General features: G+C 42.3%; 1 protein-coding gene across 11 annotated transcripts in view; it reads right to left on the bottom strand.

Moving 5' to 3' along the window:
- Nucleotides 1-9,472, bottom strand: part of CUNH12orf42 (chromosome unknown C12orf42 homolog) — a 191,402-nt gene that overhangs the window by 143,825 nt on the left and 38,105 nt on the right. The gene's annotated exons all lie outside the window — the stretch shown is intronic.

The raw sequence follows: 9,472 nt of genomic DNA, 5'->3' as shown, positions 1-9,472 counted from the left end.
ATGACTTCAACCACACCTGGTCCTCCATATGATACATTAGAGCCTTTCAGACCTTTCCTTTGCGCAAATAGAAAGCTGTTTACAGAACTATCTAGCTTTCTATCTTCCCAGGGCTGTCTTCAGATGCAAATGAAAATGCATGTGGATGGCAATGGGTATAGATATGGGCAGTGATAGAGCTCTTGCTTAACATGTGCTAAGGCCCTGGGTTCAATCCCTACAGAGAGAGGGGGGAGGAAAGGGAGAGAGAGAGAGAGAGAGAGAGAGAGAGAAAGAGAGAGAGGGAGAGAGAGAGAAATGGCAAAGTGCTATGCAAATTTAGGATCTTTGAAAGAGAAATAATCTCATCCCTAATGTCTTTTGTTTTTCTGCTTATAAGTAGTTTCTGTTGATTTAAGATTCAAATATGCTAATCTTTCTAAAGATCATTTAAAAACTGAGAGTAACTTCCTCTCTTGACAAAGTGCAGAACACAGCCTAAGTCCAGATGAAGAAATATTACCTATGCTCAGAAAGTGAGGGAACTCATAATTTCATGATATATAATAAATTATTGCTTTCTACTAACCCAAACTAGAATGAACCCTGAAAGCCACATACAAGGTTATATGGAGATTGGATATATGGCTCAGAGGTTATGGGCAATTAATTGCACTTTCAGAGAACCAGAGTTCACTCTCCAGCACCCATATCAAAGGGTTCACAACTGCCCATAACTCCAAATCCAGGGGATTCACATACCCTCTCTGGCTTCTGCAGGCTCCTGCAATCACATACACATAACCTCACAGTGTGTATGTGTGTGTGTGTTTTAATATTGTTTATTTAAAAACTAACTGTATAGCAATGTAACCTCAATGTTCTACTCACTATTAAAAGCCCACTGTAGAGACTGCCCCAACTTTGGTAATTTGACGTCATTTTTTCGTATTTCCTATGGTCTAGGCAGAGTTATGGGTAAGATTATGACTCTTGCCCATAATAGGCCTATAGAGCCATTGATGGGAAGTTTGAGTTCTGATTATACTGAGTTTCCTGTTTTATTTTTATTTTCTTAATTAGATATTTTCTTTATTTACATTTCAGATGTTATCCCTTTTCCTGGTTTCCCCTCCAAAAACTTACTTTCTATTTGCTCCCCTCTCCCCCTGCTCACCAACCCACCCACTCCTACTTCCTGATCCTGGCATTCTCCTACACTGCGGCATCAAGCCTTCACAGGACCAAGTGCCGCTCCTCCCACTGATGATTGACAAGGCCATCCTCTGCTACGTATGTGGCTGGAGCCATGGGTCCCTTCATGTGTACTCCTTGTTTGGTGGTTTAGTTTCTGGGAGCTCTGGGGGTACTGGTTGGTTCATATTGTTGTTCCTCCTATAGGGCTGCAAACCCCTTCAGCTCCTTGGGTCCTTTCTTTAGCTCCTCCATTGGGGACCCTGTGCTCAGTCCAATGGCTGGCTGCAAGCATCCATCTCTGTATTTGTGAGGCTCTAGCAGTGCCTCTCAGGAAACAGCTGTATCAGGCTCCTGTCAGCAAGCACTTGTTGGCATCCACAATAGTGTCTGGATTTGGTGACTGTATATGGGATAGATCTCCAGGTGGGGCAGTCTCTGGATGGCTTTTCCTTCAGTTCCTATTCCACACTTTGTCTCTGTATCTCCTCCCATGGGTATTTTGTTCTCCCTTCCACGAAGAATCGAAGTATCCACAATTTTGTCTTCCTTCTTCTTGAGTTTCATGTGGTTTGGGAATTGTATGTTGGGTATTCTGAGCTTCTGTGCTAATATCCACTTATCAGTGAATGCATACCATGTGTGTTCTTTTGTGATTGGGTTACCTCACTCAGGATGATATTTTCTAGTTCTATCCATCCTGCTGAGGACAAGTAGCGCCGTCTGGAGCCATGGAGCCACTGGCTCAGGCTTAGAGGTACTTCAGAGTACTTGAAGGTAACCTGGGGATCATTACAATATTAAAATGCACAGCTCTGAATGGAAACCTAAGAGGCCAGGGAGACATGTGAAGCTCATAGAAATACCTTATGTATGAATAGCGTGTCTGAAAAGGCCATGCTGCACAAATATCCTTGCTACTAAGCAAGGAATCCCTGTCCAATTCCCTATTCTGGGACAGAAGAATCTGGAACCCCTCTGGAGGTACCACTTGACTCTGATACTATCTATACATTAGAAAAGACCCCAAGAAAGCTACATGCTTTTCTACTGGGACACTGACTGACTTCTAAACTGGTATACCTGCTTCAAAAGATAATCTACACCAACACCAAGTTTAACAAAGACAAAATAAGTCATTTTTCATATCATATGCCTTGGAAAGCACCTTACTGCATTAGGATAATGAACCCTAAAAATCCAATTCAATACACTAAGTAGTTATACTGAGAGCCATTACTACTTAACAAAGTTTGTTACTTCCTGGTTTTGTTGCACCTCCCCTTCAATAATTACATATAATAAACAGACAATACAAAAAGTTAACATTTTCATACTTTTCAGAGGAGTCGAGTAGGCTATTTGATCACCATAAGTTTAAAAAACTATTTATTGTCCAGATTTGTAAGCATTAAGGTATGTGATTATTACATCCATGGATGGCAATCGAGTAAGTATCTTAATGCAAATTACCTACAACTTGTAGCATGCAGTCCTTCCCTGCATCAGAGTTTTATATTCATCTTACTCTTAATTATTAAAGGGCAATCTCTCTCATTCTTCAGGTTCAAGAGGTGGGGGCCACTTTGCAATGCTCTCCCACTTCCACACATACAACCCAAATTGCCTTTCAGTGGAATCTTGGACAGGTTCGGATACAAGACAAACCCTATGGGGACCGGGGGCAAGGTCGAAGAGGTGTCAGATCAAGCACCCTAAAAGACAATTATCTTGAGATTCCAGATTCAGTTTATGCTTTCTGTAAAGCTAACAGGCAAGTGTTGGGTCGAGATCAAGAGCCCACACTGAAATAAGCCTTTCGAAAGATGTCTGTTCTACAGATGGCAGCACTTGCATGCTAATTGTTTAATGTTCTTGTAAGACAGTTTACTTAAATAGGATCCAGTTAACAGCCTGTGGGCTTGAGGTCTTTAAACAGGAGGCCGCATGGAGGCCTAAGGCTGCCCTATAGCTGCAAGCTCCCACAGCCTCTCAAAGATCAGACCAGAGCTCCCAGCTATCTTTGTCCTTCTTAGCCCCATCCACCCTCTACAGTCTCAAAGCTGGTCCGCAGCACGAGAATCACAATTGGAATCAGAGGAATCAGGGATGGAGAGACATCCGCAAGGCAGCAGCTACTGGCACTGGGGTGAATAGAACTCAGGAAGGCATTAGCCTGCTGAGCCTCCCTTTGGAGAAGGTACTAAGAAGATGATGTTATGTAAGACAATTATGCATACCATTCATCTCCTTTCCTGACTGTGAAGACCACACACATAATGCACATTAGAGTTTTTAAAAAGCAGAAAGATGGCCAGGCGCTGGTGGCACATGCCTTTAATCCCAGCACTTGGGAGGCAGAGGCAGGTGGATTTCTGAGTTCGAGGCCAGCCTGGACTACAGAGTGAGTTCCAGGACAGCCAGGGCTGCACAGAGAAACCCTGTTTCGAAAAAAACCAAAAAAAAAAAAAAAAAAAAAAAAAAAAAAAAGCAGAAAGATGAGCTGGAAAGGTGTCTCAGTTGTTAATAACATGCTGCTTAGAAGAAGACATTGTAATTCCAGCCCTAGGGGGAGCTAATGACCTCTTCTGGCCTCCATAGAAACATACAGTATGTACACGCACACGCGCACACACACACATACACAGAGAGAGAGAGACATACAGACACACTTACACATAGATACAAAGATACACATACACACAGAGAAATATACACAGACACACACACAAACACACATACACACGGATATACACACAAAGAGAGAGATACACAGACACACATATACACACAGAGAGATATACACAGACTCATATACACATAGATACACACAGAGAAACATACACAGACAGACACATAAACACACACACACATAGAGATACACAGACACACACATACATGTAGATACAAAGACAAATACACACAGAGAAACATACACAGACAGACATATACACCACACACAAAGAAAGACATGCACAGACGACACGTGCATATACCCTTTAAAAATAAAATAAATCTTTTTTTAATAAAAAAAAGAAAGACCCCCTCCCAAAAGGATACAAGATTATCTTCAATCAGCCCCTGCTTATTCTTCCTCTAGGCTTTAATTTTTGCATATTTAAATTAACTTATGCAAATTATACACAAGCATGTTTTTAGAAACCTATGCTTTTCTTTTTTCTTTTTATTATTATTGTTGTTGTTGTTATTATTATTTTCTTTATTTACATGTCATATGATATCTCCTTTCCCAGTTTCTCCTCCAAAAAAAAAAAGAAGAAATAAAATAAAAAACAAAAACAAAAACAAAAAAACCCTGTTGCCAACCCCCTCCCCCTGCTCATCAACCCACCTTCTCCCGCTTCCTGGCTCTGGCACTTCCCTACACTGGGGCATAGAACCTTCACAGGACCAAGGGCCTCTCCTCCCATTGATGACTGACTAGGCCATCCCCTGCTACATATGCTGCTAGAGCCATGAGTCTCACCATGTGTACTCTTTGGTTGGTGGTATAGACCCTGGGAGCTCTGAGGGTACTAGTTAGTTCATATTGTTGTTCATTCTAAGGGTCTGCAAACCCTTCAGCTCCTTAGGTCCTTTCTCTAGCTCCTTCATTGGGGACCCTGTGCTCAGTCCAATGGATGGCTGTGAGCCCCTACTTCTGTATTAGTCAGGTACTGTCAGAGCCTCTCAGGAGACAGCTATATCAGGCTCCAGTCAGCCAGCACTTGTTGGCATCCACAATAGTGTCTGGATTTGATGATGGAATATGGGAAGGATTCCTAGATGGAGCAGTCTCTGGATTGTCCTTCTTTCAGTCTCTGCTCCATAGTTTGTCTCTGCAACTCCTTCCATGGAAACCCATGCTTTTCATTGTCCGCATGCACTGTAGGTTATAGAATGTTCTAATATTGGAGAGTGCAGGTGGTTCCCATTAGGTAGTGACAAGTAGCACCGCAGTAAAGATCCTTGTATAGAACTCTTGATCTCATAATCTAAAACTGTCTAAGATAGACTCTCAAAGTGGTTCATCGATATATCTAATGCACAAAGTGAAATCAAGTGAGAAGAGCCCAGCCCCGAGTCAGTACCCTCAGCAGCATAGGAACGCTCCGTGTTCATTACACACTTCCCCCAATATAGAAAGTTTAGTCAGTGATAATTTAGCAGGCACCATTACATAATCAAAAGTCATTTGTTTTGGTTTATAATTACGAAATATACTCCGAATAGCTCAGTTTGTGCGTATATTTGGCCCATGTGCAAAGCCATAAAAATGGGCCATTGGAAAACACAAGTGCCCTCAAAGAGAATGCAATTGGCCAAAAGAGAAATTATCTGCCCTAGGCCTCTCTCTCCAGTGATGAGCTAAGGACTAAAACCCAAGGCTTTTCTTTCTCATCCACTCCAGGGTTCTAGAGGTTTTCAGTAGGATTAAAACCTTCTTTAAAATGGGGTGCGTACAGAAAGGTAGAAAAGGCACTTTGGTAACATGTGTTCCCCACTGGCTTTTCAAAGTCTTTGCATGTCTCTTGGCAGGTGCTTCTACCACAAGGCAGGTCTTTGATCTTACCTCTTAGAGGGGAAGAAACATGAAATGTAAGCTTGTTTCAGGATGAACTAAAAGCAAAGCAGCACTGGGTTTGATCTGAAACTGTACTAAGAGGCTACCTGAGATCAAGGACTGGAGACTTCTCAGGGGTCTCGATCTGCATCTTGCTGAAGTAGAGTGACCAGAGGAGGAGGGTCATGCTCATGCACTTCCTGCAGTGTCACCCAGCACATTCAAGTCTCTTCTCTCTCAAACCCTACTATAATTGTAGAAAAAGGCCCCGAAATCTTCGTAAGGAAAGGTTCCATCTTGGTCCCATTCCCTCAAACCTGGGTGGACTTCTGGTTCCCATACACAATGGAATTTTAACATGACATGCTACAACTCCACTGTAAGTGATTAAAGACAATGAAGCTTGCTTCTTGTCTGCTGGGAAGAATTCTCAGCTACCACCTGAGAGAGCCCTATTCCTTGAGACCAACAAACTGTGAAAAATTCTACAGCACATAAAAAGACTATGGGCAGAAATTCTGGGTGACCATTTCAAATGAATAGAAGCTTTGAAGCAACCCAACTCAGGTGCCCAGCATAAGGGAGAGAGTTTCTATTGACCTCAGTCCAGACACTATGGAGCAGCAGAAAACCACAGTGGTCACCTTTGCTGGATAAGTGACTCACACTGTAACCTGGTGGGTACAAATGGTACGATGCTATTGGACAGATGAATAAACAGACAATTCTCAATGCTTTTCAGTTTGAGAAGCTTACAGGAGCTAAAAATGTTTTGTAACACCACTACAAACAACGCTTCCATACAGCTCCTTATCCTTAAGTGCTAAGAGGAGGAGGAAAGAAAGAAAAGAGTCAGTCAAAGAGGGAGCAAATGTAAGACAGGGGTCAGAAAACAGCCTATGTCCAGACACCACAAAGCAGAGTTACAGCCACCAAAAGGAAAAGCTGCAAATGTCATCCCGTTCCCTTCCTGCCTGCTATCTCAAGAAGAGTGTCTGGTAGATTTAAAGCAAGATTTATCTATCGATGCACACAAATGCATGTATACACATACACAATGGGGCAGGGACAGACCAACCAGGAATGACTAATCAAAGTCTCCATGGAAGCTTTCAAAGACCTTTACTGGAAATAAGCTGTACCATAAAGAACTGAGTTAGGGTTGAGATGTCAACTCACTGAGAATACCCAAAGAATTTGTCAACCAGAAATACACTTTTAGCTTTAATTGAAGCCACCACTTCTAGTTAGGCTTACCCAAAGAAGATATATTTTCCCGCCTCCTTTGTCTCTAACATACCTCATCTTTATAAAGCCAGAGAACAAATCTGAGTCAAAACAGATTTCTCCTACGTCAACAGAGATGCCCTTAGATACTCAAGACTCTACCTTTGTGGCTCAGGAGGAGGGAAGGTGGCTGGATCATTCTAAAACTTCATGAAATACTAAACATTCAGCAGTGGGAGTAGGCAGAGAATAGGTGAAGGTGTAGAGACCTTCAAGATAAACTTTCTCAAGTTTCTTCCACGCAAGTCAAAAGGATTCTCTTGAGGAATTCAGTCCGTTTGAAGTTTTCCTGTGGCCTTTCCATTTGTGTGAGATTTAGCCAGCACCCTGCCATGGCAAATGTCTCCTCCTTGCCAGTACAATCATGTCGACTCAGAAAAAGCCATCTTCCATTGAGAAGACAATTGTTGTCTATAGAGATGAGAAACAAATGCTCATGACCCGATTCACCTCATCCCAGCAGGCTTTTGCTTCGGCTTCCTCTGAGCAAACACAGAGAAGTCTAGCGCAGTCAATCCTGCTGCCCCACACTGGGCCCCTGCAGTTGTTGCTATTTACCCTTCCTATTAATCTGTCAATGTTCTGGTCAAACATGCAAAACAATATGGTGGGTGCATAGTTAAGCTGGCCATTGCTAAGTAACTTGGGCTAGAGATGGAGAAAATGGGACCCCCTCCCCAACCAACAAAATGTGAGGCCTAAATGCAATTGCTCAAAAAAAGGTTCAACAATGCCAGCAGATGACAAATTTTTTTCATCAGAGTGACTCTGATTTAGTTCACCTCTTGCCAAAAAGAGTGATCCCCACAAACTATTCAGTTCCAAAATCTAAATGCAGATCATGTCACTGTTCCTATCGGCATAGGGTAACATTGTCTGGGCACAGTGTAAAAGAAGTGGGTTGTTAGAAGATGCCTTTGAACTGAACAAGCTAATGAGTTTAGCTTGACACACACAGATGAGCTCACAGCAGAAATACTCTCTGAACAAGTTAGAAAGTCCTTGGTTCAGAATGCTCCAGAAAGAAAAACATGTAATGTGTATTTCCAAAATGTAATCCAAATGTAGTCCAACATTGTTTAATACATTTAGTAACTTGTTTCATTACTTCCCTTTCCTGCTGGCCCAGAGGAAGGCTTCAGCTGTGGTTTAAATGTGAAATGTCCCCCAGGGTCTCATGTGTCGGAGCTCTTGGTTCCCAGTTGGTGGCACTGTTTCAGGAGGCTGTGCAGCCTTTAGGAGATGAAGCCTCCCTGGAGCGGACGACTAGGCCCAGAACCACTTCCTGTCCAGTCTTTGCTTCCTAACAGTGTAACCTAACAAATGCACGGTGACCAACTTGTCTCCCACTCTGGCTATCATGCCTTCTCTGTCATGTCGGACTGCATCTTCTCAAACTGTAAACCGAAGCAAAGCCTTCCTCCTGTTAGCTGCTGCTTTTCGAGCATTTGGTCACAGCAATATGGAAAGTAGCTAATACCTTCTCAACACAAAGTTCCAAACAGCCTCCACTATTCCACTGGAGTTAGCACAAAAACTGGAACCTACCTGATGTGCTAGCACTGGTCATAGAACCAAAAACAATCAAGGGAAAGCAACAAATGTCTAAGCCAGGCCCTGATGAAAAATGCAGTGTGTGCATTCCCCTGCAGTGGTTTCAAGAACAGGCCTGAATGTGAAGAGTAGTTGACCGATCATGACTATGGGATGTCAGGACACAGTACAGCACACTGGCAAAAATATGGTTGAAGTCAGGCTATGTAGGTCCTAGGTGAATTCCCTGTGTGGCTATTTAGTAGTTGCTTGGTGACATGATTTTTTTTTTTTTTTTTTTGGTTTTTCGAGATAGGGTTTCTCTGGGTAGCCATGGCTGTCCTGGAACTCACTCTGTAGACCAGGCTGGCCTCGAACTCAGAAATCCTCCTGTCTCTGCCTCCCAGGTGCTGGGATTAAAGGCATGTGCCACCACTGCCCGGCGACAGGAATATTCTTGATGGGTAAAAAACCAAGAAATGTTCCATGACCTCATGGGGTGAAAAAATTAAATAGGTATGTGGTGTGTGTGTGTATGTATACACATGTATATGTGTGTGTATATGTATGTATATGTGTATATATCTATATATACATATATGTATGTATGTACATGTTTGTGTATACATATGTATGTATGCATGCATATATGTGCATACATGCATATGTATATACACATATATGTATGTATATGTAATTATGCATATATGTATGAAGGATTTAGCCTCTGACACACAGTAAGTAAGTGGCAGCACAAATGACGGTACTTTTGTCATTATCAGTCTTTGTTCTCAAAAATATCAAGTAATGGGGCTATTGATAAAAGGACATAAAATAGTGCAGGTGAGTCCATCACTAACTAGTGTCAGCTTAAACCTGGTTGCTAAGGTATTAGAATGCTATATATATATATAT

Source organism: Mastomys coucha, unplaced genomic scaffold, assembly GCF_008632895.1.
Source record: "Mastomys coucha isolate ucsf_1 unplaced genomic scaffold, UCSF_Mcou_1 pScaffold4, whole genome shotgun sequence".
NCBI lineage: Eukaryota > Metazoa > Chordata > Mammalia > Rodentia > Muridae > Mastomys > Mastomys coucha.
This window is presented reverse-complemented; position numbering and strand designations above follow the sequence as displayed.